Source organism: Solea senegalensis, linkage group LG2 (genome assembly GCF_019176455.1).
Source record: "Solea senegalensis isolate Sse05_10M linkage group LG2, IFAPA_SoseM_1, whole genome shotgun sequence".
NCBI classification, from domain to species: domain Eukaryota; kingdom Metazoa; phylum Chordata; class Actinopteri; order Pleuronectiformes; family Soleidae; genus Solea; species Solea senegalensis.
Genome location: NC_058022.1, coordinates 29,183,772 through 29,204,246, shown reverse-complemented (window position 1 = coordinate 29,204,246; position 20,475 = coordinate 29,183,772). Strand labels below are relative to the sequence as shown.

At 42.1% G+C, this 20,475-nt stretch overlaps 1 protein-coding gene and 1 long non-coding RNA gene across 8 annotated transcripts in view; both read left to right on the top strand.

The window, feature by feature from the left end:
- LOC122765370 (plakophilin-4-like) overlaps positions 1 to 20,475 on the top strand; it is a 555,540-nt gene that overhangs the window by 397,579 nt on the left and 137,486 nt on the right. The gene's annotated exons all lie outside the window — the stretch shown is intronic.
- LOC122765375 overlaps positions 1 to 20,475 on the top strand; it is a 121,656-nt gene that overhangs the window by 27,406 nt on the left and 73,775 nt on the right. For 2 of the 3 annotated variants that reach the window (XR_006359967.1, XR_006359969.1), the window contains exons 1-2: positions 1,851 to 2,042; positions 5,430 to 5,546. This is a non-coding gene — a long non-coding RNA (uncharacterized LOC122765375). Of the gene's footprint in view, positions 1 to 1,850; positions 2,043 to 5,429; positions 5,547 to 20,475 lie in introns of those variants that run through there. The other variant, XR_006359968.1, reaches the window with a different exon arrangement.

The window sequence follows — 20,475 nt, the reverse complement described above, 5'->3', positions numbered from 1 at the left end:
TAAGTGCATTAGCACAATGTGCAGAGAAAGGCAGCCGTTTGAAACAAGTTCTGTTCCAAAACGATGCAGGCAAATGATCCGGGATATGAAAGCCAGGCAAAGAGGCTTGACATCGAAACGCAATTATGTTTGTTGTCTTACAGTTTTATCCGCGCTGAATCATTTAGCTTTTTTTATATTCCATATGGATTCTGTGGAGCTGACACTGTCTTCATTTGACACGCTGCAAATTACCTGACGATTACAGACTCGGTGTGTCAGAGTGTGGAGGCTTCTTTCAAAAATCATTTTAGATTAGAGTTCACAGGAGGGAGGTGAACCTTTTATCTCACGCAGGATTAGTGCCAGACTTATCCGCCCCTCAGGTGAGCCTGCAGAGGTTTCTTAAGGGATGACTCCAGGTCCATGTTCCAACCATTCTCTTCCAACATTAGAACTTTAGAAGTATTTCCTTAACCTTAAGTTTGCCTTTTATTGTTTGTTTCACCTCACGCACGTTACAGAGAACCACGGTTAACTCTTTAACCTTAAGTTTGTTGTAGACTCATGATGTAAAAGGCATCACACACAGACATGAAAAAATAATGTAGCATGTAAAGGTGTTTGTAACACTGTTTATTTTTAAAGGGCATTTTTTTCTTTAAACTATCCTTTTGTTCACACATAGAGAGGTTTTACCTTGGTCTTGATTATCAGATCCATCTGTCAACAGTCAAAGACAAACTTGAGCAACCTTATTCATAGGAATGCTCTGTCAGTAACAGCAAAAATCTAAATTTTCTGCTTTTTTTACAGTAATATGTGATGCAGGAGGGTAGGATACGTGTCGCTTCATTGACAAATTGAGATTTTAAATTATTAAACAAGTCAACCTGTGTCGACTGGAGCGTTCTCTCTTTCCAACACTGATCCATACTACTGCGAGGGGGTGGTGGACTGGACTCGAACCAAACTGGACTAGAACCAAACTAGGACTGGTCACGTGACGGGGCATCGAGCCATGGAACTTCCCGCTCCCTCTCCCTTTCTGTCGCAGCAGTTGGTGTCACTACTCTTGCTATCTGCATGAATTCAAGACCCCGTCTGAACAGATTGGCCAGTCGGTGAGGATCATTCGCAGAAAACTACTCTAATCTCCCACCGGCTGCCTCGACCACACTCGCACACACCGTCACTTTCTCTTTCTTTTGTCTGAGCAGACTTTGCCGCTAAACTGTGTTGAGAGTGGCTCGAACATTTAGAAAACATGCCATCGTGAGCCGCTCTCCAAAGAGAGATAGCCACCATTTTGAGAAAATAAGTTAGCGTCTCTTACAAACTAACACTAAGTTTTTTTTTTGACCACGTTAAAGGAATATTACACCCTAAAATGCACTACATTTATGTACGTGACTGTCAGCTACTAAATGGACAGCATACTCCGAGAACACACACAATGTGCTCCTGTTTCCTGAAAAACCTATGTCACAAACCTTAAAAATCACGATTGTTCTTTGTGGTCAGAACAATAGAAATTTATAAACGCTGTTAACTTACCTTGTACATTGTGCAGCTGTGTGATGGAAATAAATCTGCATTGATCCCTGACTGATCCCTTTGACATTCCAACAAAAATCACTGTTAAAATAACTACATGCAGTGGCTCCAGGTCACAGGGCCGTCTCTGTTTGGGCCCATTTGGTAATTCATCCATCAGACCTTCCATAATGTTTTCAACCCTCTCTGTTTATTGCCAGATGGAATCATATATTTGTTTTACGGTCACCGCAGTCGAGACAAAGTTACAATCATGTGAATCTTTTCGAATCTCGTCTTTTTGTTTTGTGTTTCTTGCAGCGTTGTTGCCGAGTCCAGCCTGGTGTTGTTTTGTTTTTTTCTTTGCTCCCATCGAGCTGAGCGGAGCCAAGCATGAAAGTGACTTCCTCGCTCATCTCTTACAGCCCGCAGCGTTCTGTCCAATCCCTTCATCGCCATGATCGACTTGAGGGTCACGACTCACTTCCTCCTGGAAACTCACCATTACTGAGAGGAGACTAGAAATGGTGCGAACACACCCATTAACACACACACGCACACACATGCATGCACAGGCTTGCTCACAGACACAGATACTATAATATAAACAGGATCGATGCTAAGGTAGTTTATTTTTTAAACCTCTATTGATTTTTAATACGCTCAGTTTGAGTGACATTTGGCTCAGAGTACGTTGCATAACACAGGATATTATATGAAGATAAGAAAATATTAGTAGAACTAATTTGTATCTGGCAAATACATTGTTGAAGACGGGAAATTCCATCCCTCATGTCTGTCTCCCCCGAGTCTAAACTAGTTATGGAGAGTACATCGAGCCATGTGACGCAATACAAACAACCAACACACTCATAAACTGCCGCTCTTCACCATCTCAGACAGCGTCTCTCTCTTTGACAAATTTAATAAGGTCCACCGTAAAAGCCACGTAACGCCCCGTCCGATTTTGACGTGTGAATGCCCTGCCTGTTTACAAGCAGCACTCGTCCCGAAAAAAAGGTTCACCGTGTCGAATTGATTATATAGATGTAGAACAGACGGGTCTGTGCTCACGACATCTATGTCATTTGTTTTCTACGGCTAACTTGTCACTTTTATGGGTGACAGCGGTGGAATCCCATGAATCGACGGCGGAAATGAGGATCTGCTCTGTTTTGAGATAACCGACTCAAACTTAGGAGTAAATGTTTCCTTATGCAAACAAGATATGACGTTGTAGATATAGAATGATTCGTCAAAACAAGCAGCCTGATGCTGCAGCGTGGAACTTTGAAGCTCGACCCTCAGATGTTTGCAGTCGTCTCATGTCTCACTTTTCACTGCTTTGTAGTGTTTTTGTGGAATATTTGATCCATTTTAAATCGTGTTCCAGGTTGTTTGGCTCCTGCTTTAAATGCCGAAAGTTGCAACAGAAAAAAAAAAGTGCAGGGATTGCACAGAATAAGTTCTTCCGAAAGTGAAGATCAGTTCATGTTTGTGGACGTAAAAAACTGCTACTCAGGCATCACATTTATCAGTAACCAATAAAATATTCCATTAAAATCCACACAACCGTGGTATTCAGAGGTTAGTTGCAATTTCGTTGCAGTTTTTCTCTTGAACTTTAACTTTAGTGACGCTAAATGAAATCCAATGTGCACTAAAATGACTGCATGAGATCAAATGTTTGATCGCGATCAGTACATTAGGACAAAACACATTCCGAACAATGTGCTCTTAGTGAATAAACTGTGGTTAAGGTGGTTAGGGTTAACCAAGGCTCTAACTATAAGACGTTCCCTGTGTTGGATTAACAGAAATGTGGCCTACAGAAGAAGTTCAGTCACTTTCAAGATGGAAACAACCGTCATGTTATCCTCCTCTTAACTCAGGTCTTAACTTTTTTTTTTTATTTGTGTGTCTAATGTTAAAAACTGTATATCCCTGATGTCACCCATCTGTTTAACCCCACCAATGAGATTTGCTCCTGCCCTCGGAGCAGCTCCGCCTGTAGAAAAATGTGTGTACAAGGGGAAAATCCACTGTGTGACAAAGCCACCCTGGCTTTATTAAAATCCTCTCCAAAATGTACCCGCGCTCCATCCAGCAGAGAGTGAGAGCACTGTTTAGACATCCTGGCTGTGGTCGTGTGTGTGTGTGTGTGTGCGGCTGAGGAGACGAGCACCCTGTGTACTTTAAATGTGTGAAATGTGGCGCGGAGAGGCAGTGGGGACCACCAGGTGCTGTCTCTCCACCTCGAGCCGGGCGAGGAGCGCTTCTCTTCTCCAATAACCCAAAGGGCTGAGATGCCACTTGCAGCAGCCGAGCCAAAAGACATTTCAAGTGTGTACTTCAAAGGGGCCTTGGATTATGTTCGCGCGCAGTCTATCCTGAGGGGATCCTTTGAAGGGAAACTTAGTGCAGAGCCACTGGTGGCCACTCAGTGTGTCTGTGTGTATGTGTGTTTGTTTGTTTGTTTGTCTAAACCCATTTAACTCTGCTTTTGCCACCGTGCGGTGGAATGGGTTTCCTCCACTGCAAAAGTTTCAGTGAAAACAGACTTTAAAGAGTTGTATTCTAAAAAAAAAAAGTAACAAAACCTCTGTGGGAATATGTAGCTTAACTTCCACACATTTCGTAAACACACTGTAAAACAAGTCATGATTTTATCATTAATGACTCCAGGGTTGTGGCACGCCACATAAATGAGCGTGTAGTTATTGTTATAGTGTCGGGATATCATTCATGAAACAAAAAGTATGACATAAAATGATATTCTAAAATGACAGAAGTCCAATTTGGAAGGTTATGTATTTACCACAGAGTGAGGTATCATCTGTCAGTGTCGTTTTGTAAACACTTGTTCCACTCAGTGTCAGATGTTGCTGAGAAAAAACTGGAAACTCATTTTGGTACGTGATTAGTCATAACTGAGAGATTAAGTTTGTCATTTTAGATACAAAATCATCACTTACAGGTTTCCAGCAACCCGAGGCAAACGCTGAATTTCAGCTGTGCTCCAAATTATAGCACGTGTCACTGCAGCAATGCAGAGGTGGCTGCTGATATGTGGCTAACAAATTGCGCAGCGTCGAGGGGAGCCGGCGAAACATCTGTACAGCACCTGCACCCATCAATACCAGGATATGAAACGCCGCAAAAAATTAAATGGGATGGGGGAGTGGAGGGATGTTTGGGTAGGAGAAACAACAGTAACTCTGACAGGCGATTATCATAATTAAAGCCGCATCAATTAAAGAGGTCAATCATGGCGCGGCTGCCACCTTCTTCTGCAGATGGTGGAATTTGTTTAGGGCTCCCTCCTCCTTCCTGACACCACACAGGGACAGAGACAGAGCTGCACTTGTATCAAAACACTGCGATAAACACACAGATGTGAGAGCAGGGCCCGACCCTGCAATGTTGTTTTTGTCTCTCCCAAATCTCACCTTTCTTTTTGAGGAGCAGCTTTGGATCAATAACGGATCAATAAACTGTCAAGAAAATCCATCCCAAAAAGCACCCACACCTTCACTTTTGCTTTGTGAGTTACTATAATCAATCTATGACCTTTTGAAACTGTGCACCGTGATACACAGCAGCACGTTTAGACAAGCTTTACACAACACAGAAGAAACACACAAGAAACAAATGGAAACTTTGAAAGTAGATTAGCAGTGATGTGTAGTTCACCTGTCTCTTAACTTCACGCTGCTGCCGAGTGAATATCAAGTGTCGGTCGCGTCTCGTATCATTCTGATAGATTTTGGTCGAAATAATGACTCAACGTGGATTAATTTTTGCTTACGTTTCGACATTCTGTCGCGAAACTGATAGGGAAGATGGTAATTGTTCAAGTAATTCACTAATAGATGCAATCGTTTACACTCCACTGAATGTATTTCCATTTGCAGGATGGTTGCTGGGAACTCTGCAGCTGCAGGCGGAAGTGGTGTTTGGTCTGTCATGGAGGTCCACCTTTAAACAACAGTGGGTGATTAACTCCTGCGGCTCCAGCTGCTCTACTCAAGGTGGGTGAATTTTTTTTTTTGACAGGAAATGCAGAGGACGCTAAAAATCGTACCGACTCGATTCACGACCAGTACGCGGCTTTCATTTTTGTGCCGTTAAAAATGTCTGTTATTGCCCACTATAAGTGTCAACCACGTAGAAGCTGATGGTAAAATTAGTGATCACATTATCCAGCCTCCGGGCTATAAAGTGTTGCTAATTGAAAAGATTGAATTTAAAGACAATGTCTCATTTTGTTATTTATATTTTAATTATATACGTTTATTTTTAAACACAACACAGAGCTTTGCGGTTATGCCCCAAAATGGTGATGACAATTGTTTTTAAATAGAGTAATGATTAGTAATAGGGACAAATATTAAATCTCTTTATGTCAGCGCTGTGCTATTTTCTTGCTAATGGACACATTTGGGGCTTTGGATGGATTTTTAGCAGCCACAGAACGCTGAAGTTTGGGAAGCTCTTCTCCCGACAAAGCCAATCAGACACCGGTGGCGACACATTTCATACAATATCAGTATCGGCTCTTTCATCAGCTTGTCAGAGTGATGGTTTCATGGCCGCATTATGCGCTGACGGGATTAAACGCACCGGAGTGGCTTCAGATTCCCACCTCGTAAGGTCATATATTCACCGGATGAAAGCAGTAAACAAAAGGCGGGCAGAGCTGCGACTCATAACTTTTCTCTATGGAAGTGGGTTTAAAGCCACAGCTGACCCGAGAGGGGAAGTGTGGGTGGGTACAGCGGCCGCAGGGCCCCAGCATGGGGTTGGCTTCCACCCAAGATGAGGACTGACACCGGGGTTCAAGGGTTAATTTGTGTAACAGGCAAATTTGCATACAAATGAAAAATGACAGAATTTTTCTGTTCTCCACAACTTTCAATGTCATCCGCATCAAGCAAGCACTATCTCCCACCCCCTCCCATCCCTTCTGCATGCTGTTAGAAAAATATTCATTACTTGTGAAGCTGGGGCACCTTGTTTGCTATTAATCTCCACCGCAGGTCAATGACTTAATTTGCTCAACTTTATCAGTGGTGCCATTCACTTTTTCTTTCTTCCTCCACCCGTTCGTTGCCTTTGTAGCTTTTTCTAAAGTGCTCTCATTGCGTCTCTTCATAGAGAGCAGCTAAGCTTTTTAAAGCACAACAAAGGCACAGTAACTCTGGTTTCTGAAGACATAAATGAATTACTTGAGAGGAAAATATACGCCGGCCCTCTAGATTGCTCCTACTCATTTCTGGCAACACCCAACAACTTCTGGAGAGATTTCCTTTTAAATCTCTTATTTTCCCCTCCCCTTTGCTCTTAGTCTTGATTGGATTGATTGTTTTTTCTAATCCAGTGGAAATTACTCGCAAAAAGGGGTCACATAATCATGGTGAATATAGTGACGGAAGGATTAAAGTGACTAGTCTTTCCAGGCGTAAGGAAAGCCTCAGACTTCATTGAGGTGAATATTTCCTACACATTTTTGGTCTTTTTTTTTTTCTTTTTCAGAATTAAAATGTGTATAACATTTGAACGTGTCAGAACTACATTCAACCTCAATCTTTTCTTCAGCTACCCACAGTTAAGCACACAAACTGCCATTGATTAAATACACTGTTTTATTTTCACTGATTCATCTCATCTACTGATGGGGGCAGGTAGTAGAAAGTAAAACTCTCTGCTTGCTGCAGCGAGAAATAAGAGTGAGGAACGAGGCTGAACCAAATCAGCAAACTTGTCGCTGTGGTGTGAAAACAATGAGCTGAAATATGCCAAAAACGCTCTGTTCAGCTGATACAGTAGCAACTGCTTTGTGAGTTGTGAGGAAGTAACAATTTGGACATTTAGTAAAAAAGGGTTTTGTTATTCTGGTTATTTATATTTCTAGTGCGTCACAGAGGTGTGTGGATGTTCAAGAGTTAATCATACGCAACCTCGGATGGAAAGAAACGTACTTGAATCATGTTTAGATCCGTGGCACATGTCAAACAATCAAGCTTTTTTTTTAAACCGTGTGTTTTACTTGCTTATAAATAGACCGAAATGCTGTAACTCTATCTTTTATGGATTATACAAGTCCTTAATTCCTCACGGGTTGTTTAGGCTAAACTGACCAAACAAACTACGGGCACTTTCCTTATGCATGAGTGAAGTATGAAACAAATAACCGGGGATCAAATGCTTCCGTCTATGCTGTGGCGTCTCAAAAGATCATTACACAATATTTCGGAATAATAACTTTGTTTATCTCGGTGTATGATGAACGTCTGGCAGAGCAGTGGCCTTTGTTTACTTTAAACAGCATGTGAGTCGGGAAGTGAATCTTTACATACGAGCATGTAATGAAGCACTTACACATCCAGCAAGTCGAGGCTAAACACACTCAAAAAGGAAATGACTTAAACTTTGGTTGTTTGCCTCCTCCAGGCATTTTGGACTTTTAAAAATCCAAATTTCCACCTTCATTAAGAACCCACTCCTCCTTCCAGGAAAGCAAAGTTGAAGGCAAGACAGAAGAAAAGTAAAAGCTTGTATCAAGCTAGAAAGTCAGCGAGGAGAAAAAAAAAAAGAGTCTTGTGAACCGTTGTTTGGATCTTTATGCAAAAACCTCCTTTGTGTTTCAAACTCTTGATCCCCCATAGGCAAAGGAGAGGAGCGTATTGATCTGTGCTGAAAAGAGACGGCCCTTTCATCACACTTCCTCCTCACCTTAGACAGCTTTGAGGGGGCTCCTTCAGGATCGCAGCACCCTCGCCTGGCTACCGGCCAGAGATTAGGACAGTGATAACCAACCAGCCTTAATAGGTAGTGAACGAAAGCAGAGGCTGTCTAATTAGCGCTGATCAAAGCAGAGGACTTTATCCCCAAAACAAACCTGCACATTAGAATGTGCAAAGGAGAGGGGAATGGAAAGGAGGTAGAGGTGATAGGAGGAGGAGGAGGAGGGATGAGTTTTATGTTTTTAACTTCCTGGACACGTAGTACCTTTTTTAGGATGATGTGCACTGTTTCTTCATTTTTATTTTATGTGCATGCAGTGAGAAATACAGATTTTAGATGTACTCGAACAAATGGAAGAACCCTACCTTCATTTGATGCCGTCGTAATTCAGCACAAACGGATCCATAAAAAAAAAAAAAACAGTTGTGTTACAGTGAATGGTGCAAATCAATCACTCACAATGTAGACTATATCCTGTGTGTCCAACATAGTGTCGTTGGGACCTTCTTGGCTCTTCCAAATATGTTTTTGGGGAGTGTGAAAGACCTGGTTTTAATCCTAAGGATGGATTTGCATTCACACATGACTCACAATCAGGTTTATTGCTAGATAAAGCTTGAATCTGACTTTTCTAATCACATTTGATGATGCATTTAGGGGCGCGTCGAACAGATCACTCAGGACAGACATTAACATCAGGTGTCGCTGGAGGTTCTCAGTCATCCAAGTCATAGTCTTCCTCAGTAGTTAGCCGTAGGCGACTGGACTTTGCTCCAGTATACATCAGGTCTAATTGGCCTCAATTTTGTAGTGTATTAACCTAAATGTGACCGCGTCATAAGCTTAGCCACATGTTTATTATCCACCATGCAGATTGTTCACGGGCTGCTGAAGAAGGCGATACTACCAGAGAAACACTTGTTTATTCAACAGGGTTTGCACAGGTTGGAGGACTTATTGTAATCTCTATTCTTCAACATTTATGGTTTTGTTTACAGTAAATTGATATTGGGTGACTGTAGCAGGGCCGGCGTACACCATGTTGATCAAACTCTGTGGAAGTATCTGCATTCACTGCGGTTTTGCACTATGTTCATTCAGATTAATTTATTTTTATTCAGTTCCTTTTGGAAGTTCTTTCCTATTGGTGCCTTTTGAAGACTCGCCGCAGCTCTAATCACAGTAAAGTCATAAATCTGACGCCTGCATGACTGCCCTGCGAGATAAGGATCTCACTAAAGGAAGGTATGCCAAAAGTCATATGTGAAAGCAATTATTTTGATTGCAAAGAGGAAGGAGAGAAAGTGCAAATGTGTCCCCATCATAAATGTCTCGCTTTTCACGGTGGAAAGTCTTTAAAGAGAGTCGACTGGCTGTACATGTATGAGTGTCTCGGACCTGGTGATGAATGTTACAGACCTTGATGAAAACACCGCAGCGGGATGTGTGGCCGACATCCAACCACTTTCCCCCCAAATCTTGTGACCTCTCAGGCTCCTCTGCCACATGTTGTGGCTTATTTGTGCGATTTTAATCTTCCACCGGCGCCGATTCATTTTTGTCCGGCAGTGTGTGCCGTCCGCGCGTTCATCACTTCATCAGATCCAATGCGTTTGACTGTTTTCTTCATTAGATGCCGTTTACTTTGAGAGCAGGAGCCGCGCGGCGGCTCTTATGTGGATGCGAAAAACGTGGCAGCAAAATGTGTTGAATCTCATTGCGTTTATTTGTCAGATGTCCACCGGAGCTTTGATGCAAATGTACAAATTGCCAAGACTGTGGATGTATTTGAAATTTGATCACATTTCATACCTAAGCATTCAGCCCCTTTGCCCTGGAACATCACACACCATAAAAAAAAAAAAAAACATACCATGCCCCGAGTTTCCTCCTAATGAATTTCTGATGAGGGTTTATTTTTCCATATTTTTACTTTTTGTATGTAATTTACACATTTCCAGCTGTTCAAGATATATATGCCTGGGTCCTAATCTTAATGGAAGGAGCAAATTTGGTTTTGCATACATTTGCCAAAATATTAGTTGCTCTTTGACTGTTTGGCATCACAGCCTGAGTACAGTTCATGCTTTCTGTGACTAGAAAGCACGACACGAACACAGAACATTTTCCCTTGGCCTTATTTCCCTTTTATTTAAGATCTCATCTACCTGTGATCCACGACATATGCACGTGTGAGTCCTCTTTCCTCTGGCGTTAAACATATGCTCCAAACATATGCTCCATGCGACATATGCTCTGCTAAAGCTGCTGCTGGCTTCTATTTTGTTCCAGTGCTTCTCGGGATATGATGTTTACATTTGAAGCATTCAGCACCTTCCTGGTAAATTAGAAGGACTGCATTAAGATCGTATTGGAGAAAATAGGGGAATTTCATGCCCTGTGAGGCAAAATATCATTGTGGAAAGTAATATACAGTGTGTGTCTCTCTATTTGTCTGTGTGTGTGTGTGTGTGTGTGTGTGTTGGAAGGAGGATTATAACCCATTGCCTCCGTGCATTAAGCTTCCCCTCATCCAGTGCCAAAGGCCTGACCCAAATATGGCTGAAAGACAACATGTGACCTGCTTAGTGCTTCACCCCCTTCTCCGTGTGCTCCAGGGCTGTGGTGGCGGTGGTGGTGGTCCGGTGTACTAGGGGTGTGTGGCGGTGTGCAGGGGAGGTGTGTATATATATGTGTGTGTGTGTGTTGCGGGAGGGGGAGGGGTGGGGAGATAGGGGGGACTCTGTCTGTCTGTTAGTGAGAGAAAGCACAGATGCTGGCAGATGGCTAACATATTGTCCAGGGCCTGACCCGAGTGCAGAATAATTATTGCAAAGTTCAGCAGTCTCAGGTCGACAGCCTGACTCCACTGTCATTCCCCAAATGACGGAATTGCTTGGAGAAGTTCAGCGGCACTGTGTTTGTTAGTTTGTTAGTTGTGGTATTATTCATGAAGAATCCTTTGGACTTAGAAAAACAGGTCTGAAATGACCAAACTGAGTTGTTTTTGCATGACTGACAGCAACTGCATCCAATGTGGTAATTGTGTGAAATGTCTGTACCTCACTTACACTTTTTTATTAGGTTTTAAAAGGTTTTGGGAATTATTTGTAGACAGGAATGACTTGATAAGATGGAGACTTTTGTGCAGAACTGCGGCCATAAAAGCTTTTATCCACGATGATAATAATGAGCTTCTCATTTTAGAGGTGCACGCACACATATAAGGTGGTGACATTAACTTCAATGCATTGTGTTTGCAAAAATGCACAGGCCGCCTTATGAAAATCTAAATTATATTCCTGTTTTCAGTGACGGGGCAGCAGTTTGTTGTGCGGGGATGTAACGGACAGTATGAAACACATTATATCCTTATAAATTCACACATGAGATACATCTGAGCTGTGTGCTGAAACTGAGCTGTTTATGAAATTAAATTCCATCTAATGACATCCCCCCACCACCACTCTTTTACTGTGATCATACACACAAACACACACATGGATGCAAAAGTGTCTTTTGGCTATGAAAAAGCTGTCTGTACTCATTTGTAGTCTCCGGCCTGAGGACAAATCAGATCACGGTGATGACGGTCACCCCCACTCTCTCTCTCTCTCTCCTCCTGCTCCTCTAACCACCCACTCCCCAGCTTGTGCTCACTGGCCTAGCCAGGACTCAGGTAGTGCTGGAGGGGGCCTCATTCAGCCAGCAGGCTGCAGATGCTGCTCTCGTTTCAACTGCATGTCCCCCAAATGTCCCCGATGCCAGAAGACTAGACACATTACTGCTGGAGTGACATTAAAACCAACAGAGAGGAATGGAAACCCCTGAACTCACCATGCAGCCAGTAATGTGACTCCGTGTTAGAAATTTGAGTAAATAAACCTCCATCATACCCTCTCAGCAGCAGTAGACGCACAGAAATGTGTTGTTTATGTTGCCTTAGTACAGATCCCGTCCTCGCTGATGTCTCACCACCAGAATTTATTTACCGGCTCTCAATTGATATGGATCATGAGTCGACCTGCGACAGTCTGCGGACATTAATGTAAACAAGGTTGATGGCCGTCGGGGTGCACTTATCAGCGGTGTCGTACAGCGGCGGCTTCAGAGCGGCTCACAGCAGCTACAATAACAGATAAAACAAGCCTGTGGCCCGACAATGGGTGAATATACATTAACTCATAGCAGCGATCCTCTTTTGAAAAGGCCAGAATTCATTTCATGCTAATGATAATGACAATAATTCACAATGGACACGAGAGAAAGCCTTGCAAAACAACTGCATTCCCCCCTCTTAATATGATCAGTCGGGATGATTTTCTCCACGATAATGATTCATCAAACGATTCTGTGGCGGTCACAAAAGGGCTCAAGTCATTAATAAAAGAACAGAGTCAAAGCACCTTGGGGATCTTTTTTTTCTCTCTCTCTCTCCCTGCATTCGGACCTACTTATCATTAAAGCAAGTAAAAAGTGACTGCTACATCTGAATGAAATCTCATTGTTGGATTTCAAGATGTGAATAAAATTCCATTTCAAATTAGGGCCCATTAGCATCACTAAGAGTCGTAAGATTCGGGTGACCTTTTCGCGTGGATATCTGGATCTTGGAAGTTTTTCTCCCTCCATTTACAGAAGTGAAAGCAAGGTCTTTTTTTTTTTTTCATCCTCCCTGCACAGATTTGACCTCCAGACAGCGATTATCCAACATTGAACAAAATCTGCTTTTATCAGTCACATCAGATTCATGTTTTTTCCATATTTTTTGTATCCTGGACATAATCAGAAAATGATGTACAGTGTTTGCTGAGTGAATTGTTACTATATAAACTGCAGGCTCCAGTATTGTATCACCTTATTACCTTATTATTATCTTTTTATAATCTGTACTAAAGGTACAGCTCAAAATCTTTGCGCTGTTGTTTACCGTTTGCAATCAGTGAGAACCGCTGCTTTATTCTGGATGCTATGTGACAGATATGTATCTGTAACTTCCAAAGCCCTTGTTTGTTGCAATGAGATTGATGAGAAAATACGACAGGGGGAGAGAAAATGGGAGGGAGGGAGGGAAAGGAACAACAAGAGCGGGAGAGGTGGGGGCGGGGTTTGACAGATGTAGAGCTGCAGAGGTTCGGAGGTCAGACCAATAAACAAACAATGCATCGATTTCCTGCCGCTCTCCGCCATTCCCGGGGAAACCTCTTCGCCTCCGCCATCCGGTTACGCTCATCTCCACTTATGTTAAAGACGGCGCTCGCTGGGGGAAGCCCGTCCTCCACCCCTCCGCCACCGCCACCTTGTTTCTCCCCGGTTAACAGCCACCCTCAGACATCTCTCAGGGACAGTGCATCTGAGGTCAACCGCCACTAGAGATTGGTAATCATTTTATTAAGAGAAAAAAAATCGAAACCGAGCTTCTGCTGCTGCCTGCGGATTCCAAACAACACTCAGCTAGTTTTCTTTGAAGGAAATAAACACCACGGCAAAGCACTGATGTCTTTCTGCATTCCCTTACATACTTTAACTTCAGTTAGGTGCACTTAGAAAAGGAGAAATTTACCCTTGACTTTTTGGCATATTTTTTTGTAAAATTGCAATTTATTGAAAGTTTGAGTATATTTTTCCCCCCCTGGAAAAATAGGCCTAAGATAAGGACCAGCATATATTATGGACTCAGTTTTGGACTCAAAGATCTGACCAAATTCACCAAGTAAGATAGAAAAAAATTAATTCTGAAATTTGACTTGGTGTTGTTTTGACCTTGGGTATCGAACTCTTGAGGTTGATGGTCAGCAAGGTAATGTTTTATAGTGCAAATCAGTCATAACATTCTCTGATATTCGGGAGCTTATACAAAAATAGGGTAAACAAACAGACTCTCGAAGTCACATCTCATATTTCTCTTTATTTTCTCCCGCATTAACCAGTGGCTTTTTGGACTAAAACATGTAAGTTCACAGGTTAAACATTTAGATCCACCTACAGAGGATTGTGATTCTCTACTAATGAGATAAGAAAAAGATGAGAATTGGTTTAGGCGGACGCTCTAGCCTCTCCAATGGAGAAAAGCTGCCTGAATGCGATGGAAATCACAGATTAATGATGTCCAACAGGAATACAAGGTGGACTTTTTCCCTCTCAGGGGACAACTGGCAGGAAATAACCCCATGCCTTTGTTTTCCTCTTTAATTTCACGATCATATACTGCTGAGCTTTGTTTCCCCGCTGCATTCATCCTATAGCTTGTCCTCCACTACAAAAGCTGTGCAATGGAGAATCTTTTTTTTTTTTTCCAGTGTTTTTAATCCTTTTGCACCCTAATTGGCCTCTCTTTACTGTGAAGTGAGTTCAATCTCCAAGCAGATAAAACAAGTGTTGGGTGAGGGTGCAGGCAGCATGGCACTGTGTTCCCAAGCATGAAGTGAGTGGTTTTGAACTAATATCCAAGCCTCTGCAATTAAAAGCCATGGGAGTCGTTAAAGTAACTTCCTTTTTTTTTTTTTTTTGTAAATTCTCCAATGGAATATGGCTTCACCTATTCTCTGCTGGAGATGAGGCGATGATAGCCGCTCTCAGATCTGCACCTCTTGTCCGCGTGAATGCAGATTGGACTGATTACAGCTGAGGGTCGGGTCGTCCGCAGCCTTTCATCGCATCAGTAAGTCAAGTATCAAATGGTGCGGCAGCCAACGGTGTGCGTGAACCCTTTTCCAGAGGCGAGGAGCGCTGACGGGTCCCCTTTGTGCGCGGCGATTTCCACAAAAGCTGCGGCCCACCCATCGAAACACAATGACGCCGTTGTGTAGGTACCAGGATTAGCAGCGACTGGTATCGATCCGGTGTTTCTTTCTTCCTCCGTGTCCGTATGAGAAGCCGCTCAATATCTGCAAGCTTTGATTTCTTTGTGGCTATATCTGTCTCACAACTGATGACGCTAATGTTATTGCTGTAAATGCAGGGAAGGTTTGACTGCAGATGAGCTTTTGAGACGACAGTTCCTCGGCAAAGGTCTTGGTGGGGGGGGAGAAAGTTCAAATGAAGCCCGGATCTTTTGAGCCTTTAAAACCTGAAGAGTCACTCTCCCCAAAAAAACGTGTTTCATCTTCAACTGTCAGAAGAAAACATATCCTTCCTGTGTCTTTGTTAATTGGTTTAATCAACGCACTGACCACACCGATTTCTTGCTCTCACATCTCCCATGGAGTAGAAATCAGGCTCAGGGATCATGCTGATCTGTATCAGTCACCTCTGCAAGATGATTTAATTAACTATTATATTAAAAGACTGAAAGAATAACTAGATGCACAAACTATGTAGCATCACAAAATGTCTTTTTGTACAGGGCTGTAGTGTTTTATCAGTTTTTATTTTGTTACTACTCTTTCTTTCTAGAGTTGCATTTCAAACATAATCACAAACCCCAATAATAATAATACCTGCATGGTTACATTTAAGATCTAGATGGGTTGACATTGGGATATTTTGGGCAGAAATACTCAGGGAAAGATGCATATTGTGTGACTAAAATGCAAAAGCAGGGATTTCCACACACTGACATCCGTTAAATGCATGTTTTTTTTGTTGTCGTTTTTATTATTTTTTTTAAGGTGGCTCTACTTTGTCTGTGGTTCTCAGCCCCGAGGCCAGTGTCTGTTTACAGATGTAAATCTTTGAAAATGGCCCACACAAACGTTGTCTCTTTCTCCAGCTGCTCATTGTACTTTTAAACAATCATGAGAGAATATATAGGGCACTATTTTCAGCAGCAGATAAATCCACATTTGGAGCCCTTGTGTTTGTGGCAGCCAAACGGTGTGTGGGACCAAGTTGTGTGTTCACAGCCATGAAAGGAAGTGTCACCTGATACAAGTTCAGCTCGAGGATGTGTTTTTAATAGATTTAGAGCTGAATGGCAAAGAGGAACAACATACATTAGGCTGTGGTTACACAATCAATCGTTGTTGGTGTGTCTTTTCAGGGAATTTGTTGGGAATGAATAAACAGACAAACCGAAATAACATAGTACCAGTGTCGAGACCCGCATGAGACTGTGACATTTTAGGGACAAACAAAGATACTGTTTGTGCCATTCATGAGAATATCTAGCAGTGCAGTGACATACAAATATTATTTACCGACGGAATGCACATGAGGTGCAGTGCTGTCCAAATTCACTCACAAAATTATCACGAAAATGCATGATTCACATGGAAGTTAGTTTTTGGCAGAACATATCGAAACCACTGTTTAATGTGTGCCAGATTGACTGCGGGGCAAAATAATACTTCTTTAAAGCCTATAATTGTTACTTTCATGTTAATTTAAAATCTACTTTGGAAGAGGGAATATCTAACGGCAAGTTAAGATCCAGATTGTTTTGCCACAAATTTTGGCAAAGCATTTCCCGCACTGTAATATCTGTATTTGTTTATTCATTTGTTTGCCTGTTTACGTTATACGTTTGCTTATTTATCCAACTCTTTATTTTTTAATGAGTTGAAAATCCACCAGAGAATCCAGGCGATGAAACTTTAAAACGTGTACAGTAGCGGCGAGAGGGAAAATATTTACATTGAGGCCGGCCACAATCTCAGAAGATCCTCAAATGTAGGTTAGAACTGCAAAGTTAATATGCAAATGTCCTTATCTGCTGGGATTCACAAACAACCATCTTCCTGATTGATTTAATAAACTGCTTTTATCTTTCAAAGTGTTAATTAGGAGGAGAGACGGGCCTTGCTTTGAATCCCAGCTTTCTGTGGCACATTTGAGAGCTTTCAAACAAAGAGAAACTTTCTGTCCCTCAACGTCACTGAAGTCGCTTGTTTTTGACTGCGCGCTGTTATTTTGCGAGGCACAGAGCTGCTCCCTGACAGTGAAATAATGAGTTGTTCACTCAGGTTATGGATCTGTGGAATGTTATCCTATGTATATACATGAGTACTGCGACTGCAAATCATATTTTTTGAGGTGATCTGCTCATTACTACTCGATTAAAGGAGTACTCTTTCTGAGTGTTTTTCCCAAATCTGGAAATGATGTTCTCAAATGTCTTGTTTTGTCCACAAAATTCATCAGTTTAAATTCTTTCTCATATGGAGCAAATAATATGGAACATATCCACCTTTAAGAAGGTGATGCCGGAAATGTGTTAATAATGTAACCGACACTCTAGTTTAGCACATTTATGTTGGCCGACTCACATTAAACCTCATTTTCGAATATAATTATTTTTGGATTTAATAGAAATATTTTATCTTAGCGGATATTTTTCTTTCACACTCATTTAATCCGTGCTTTTTTGCCCAGATTAGTCAAAACACAGCGCTGCATGTGTTCGTCATTGCACACTAAAGAGCGCAGACCTTCCTTTGGCTGCTTGATAGTCTTGTAACACACTTTCAGATGTGTCCCTGTTGATTTTGATGAATGGGGGAGTGACACATTTGTTCTGTACGTCTCCTCCATATGCCTTCATCCCTCTGGTCTCCTGGTAGCAGCCTTTCATGTCTCTGATCCTTCCTTGCCTTCAAAACGAGGGCTCCAACACTCTTGACGTGCCGTCGCATGTCGTGATGCAACAGTATTGGCGTTTCTTAACATTTCCAATTGTGATTGCATCACGCGATGGGACGTTTTCATTGATTGCGCGGGATTTTGTGTTAAAGAATAGCAGGTACACATCGATTTTGTTCATTTTATTCTACTTTATTTTTATGTTATGTGGTTAGATTTTTGGAACGTCTTCTGTACAGGTGTAGAGGAGGTTCGGCCAAGAAAGATGACGCAGGTGTTTGGAATGTTTTGGCTGTGACTTGCAGGCAGCAGCCAGTCTGCGTTTGTGCGTCGCTCTTCTCTGCCAACCTGCAGGGCACGAGAGTTCACATCGCGAGGTGACATACTGGCGAGCTGCATGACCAGAAAAACAAGAGGGTGGGGCAGTGCAAGGGATTCCCCTCCAGTCACGGGAACCACGACATGAAGTACCAAAGCTGCCAAGGCCCCTGAAACCAAAAAAAAAAAAAAAAAAAAAAAAGCGGACACGTCTGAATGCTTCTCTCTCATTCGTGCCTCTGTCTCACGGTATCACAGTTTTTGATCTCATCCAGTCGGACACTTTGAGGGAATATTTTTCTCCCTGCCATCCCAAAGCAATCTGAATAATTTTCAACTGCATATTTTAAATCTCAATCTATCTTTGATGTCTTATTTGTGTGATTATGTCTCCCTGCTTGGAAAAGAAAAAAAAACACAACCAATGTGCACCGACTGTCAGCCACTCATGGCATTTTCCTCCCCCCCCTGTACACGGTTGGGACTGTTTTTAATTTTTTCTTCAAGGGGATCAAAGCAAACTCCCTCATGCTTCACTTCAAGTAAACAGAAAATGGAAGAGATGAAGAAACTATAAAACACTATTGAAGGGGCATCCTGTTGAATGTGAGCCTCTCGAGAACCACTGCTCGTCTTTTAACAAGTTAAAACTAACTGTACTTTTGGACGTAGGCGGCCATTTTAACCTGAGCAATTAAAGCTGCGACAAACCGCAGGCACTGCACATAGTGACAGCGACCGCGCCACCTCTAATTATTGACTGGCCCTTGGCTCGGCCTTCATTATTCTTCTTCCTGTGGTAATTTGTATTTGCCTGGTATTCATCATATATTGTTGGTAACCTTTAATTCATCTGTTGTTTGCACTTTTGTCTGCTGAAGTAAGGCTTCGCACAGGCCCGGCCTTCTTGCTGCAAACACTAAATCTGTAAATTGGCAGTGGAGACATCTGCGGCGCTCCGGACTTAACGAATTTCAAATGAGATTCTTTCATCTTCTGCTTTTGTTTTTCTTCATTTTTAGTAAACGCAAAGTTGAGGAGGAAATGCAGATTTGAGCTCTGGAACGGGAACAACGTGCTCCTTCTGTTCCTCATTCTTCCTCACCTTTTAGGTTTGATGCTGTCATGCCCTTCATTTATTGTACTTCACACTTTTTGTAAGGACCAGGCTCAAACATAAGACTCATAGGCAGGAACACATGGGCAGGAAGTAAAGGTTTCTGAAAGAAAAGGAAAAATCTGGTTCACAGATTCCCTTTTACCTTTGATTCATTTTACCCCATGTCTTTCTGTATTGTTTGAAATAAGTAAAGGAAGTAAGTCATTTTTTTTTTAACTTCCATTCCATTTTTTTCTGTGTTAATCATTTTCTCTCTCAAGCCCTTGTCTTTCCTTGTGCTGTATCTTTCTTTTGATGTTCCCTCACTTCCTTAGTCCCTTACTGCACATGCTATTGTTTTTTCCCATTGCATTTCATCCCTTCTTCCTCCTCTCACTAATTTCAGCGGTCGTTGATTGGTCCATTACGCACCGTAACTGCATATAACTATGACTTTTATCAGCGTCACCATCTCTGATTGACACCTGATGGGTTCAACTCCACCCACCTGGTTCACAGCAAAGCTTAAAACAAACGCTGAAGATAATTTCCTTTCATATGTGACCCGGGACTGCGTGTCTGCCTGTCCACACAGCACCTTCATCCATTCCTGAGTCACACCAAGCTGTGTAAACATGATCCGAGCAGAATAGTAATGTCCCATCCCGAGATCAAAGAGGTCGCTTGAATTCCTGCAGGTTGTTTCAAAGGCCGAAGCCACAGGGATGAGCTTTTGTCAGCACTTTCCTGCCCCGAGCTAAACCCACTCCACTCTTACTTTACAGGAAAAAAAAAATGGGGGGAAAAAAGGAAGACAGACTGATTTGGACAGACATTTTCACAGGGTTCTGTCCTCAGCATGCCTCTGCATTGTCACTATGAGCTCATTAGGGTTTCTCTGATTATTTATTGTGTGTCACTAGTTCTAATCCTGGTTAAAGTGAGGACCTTTCTGTGTGAAGTTTGATTCATTTGTCAGTTTTTTGGCCCTGTGATTCGACTCACTGTCAGCTGGAATTAGTTTTCCCCTTAACTCTCACAAAATGTGTCAGAAAATGAATGCATGATTATTTAACATGATCTAATATTTTAAAGATTTGATTCCTAACTTGGCTCACGATGCAAAAGCATATGAAAAGAGCTGGCGTCTGCCATCGTAGGCCTGAGCAGTTCTGTTTTATTATTCATATTGCAATTTTTGCAGTAGATATTGTCTGTCTTAATGCTACTTCAATGTTTTCAATGTCAAATGTTTTTTGAGTGGATTTATTCCCTTA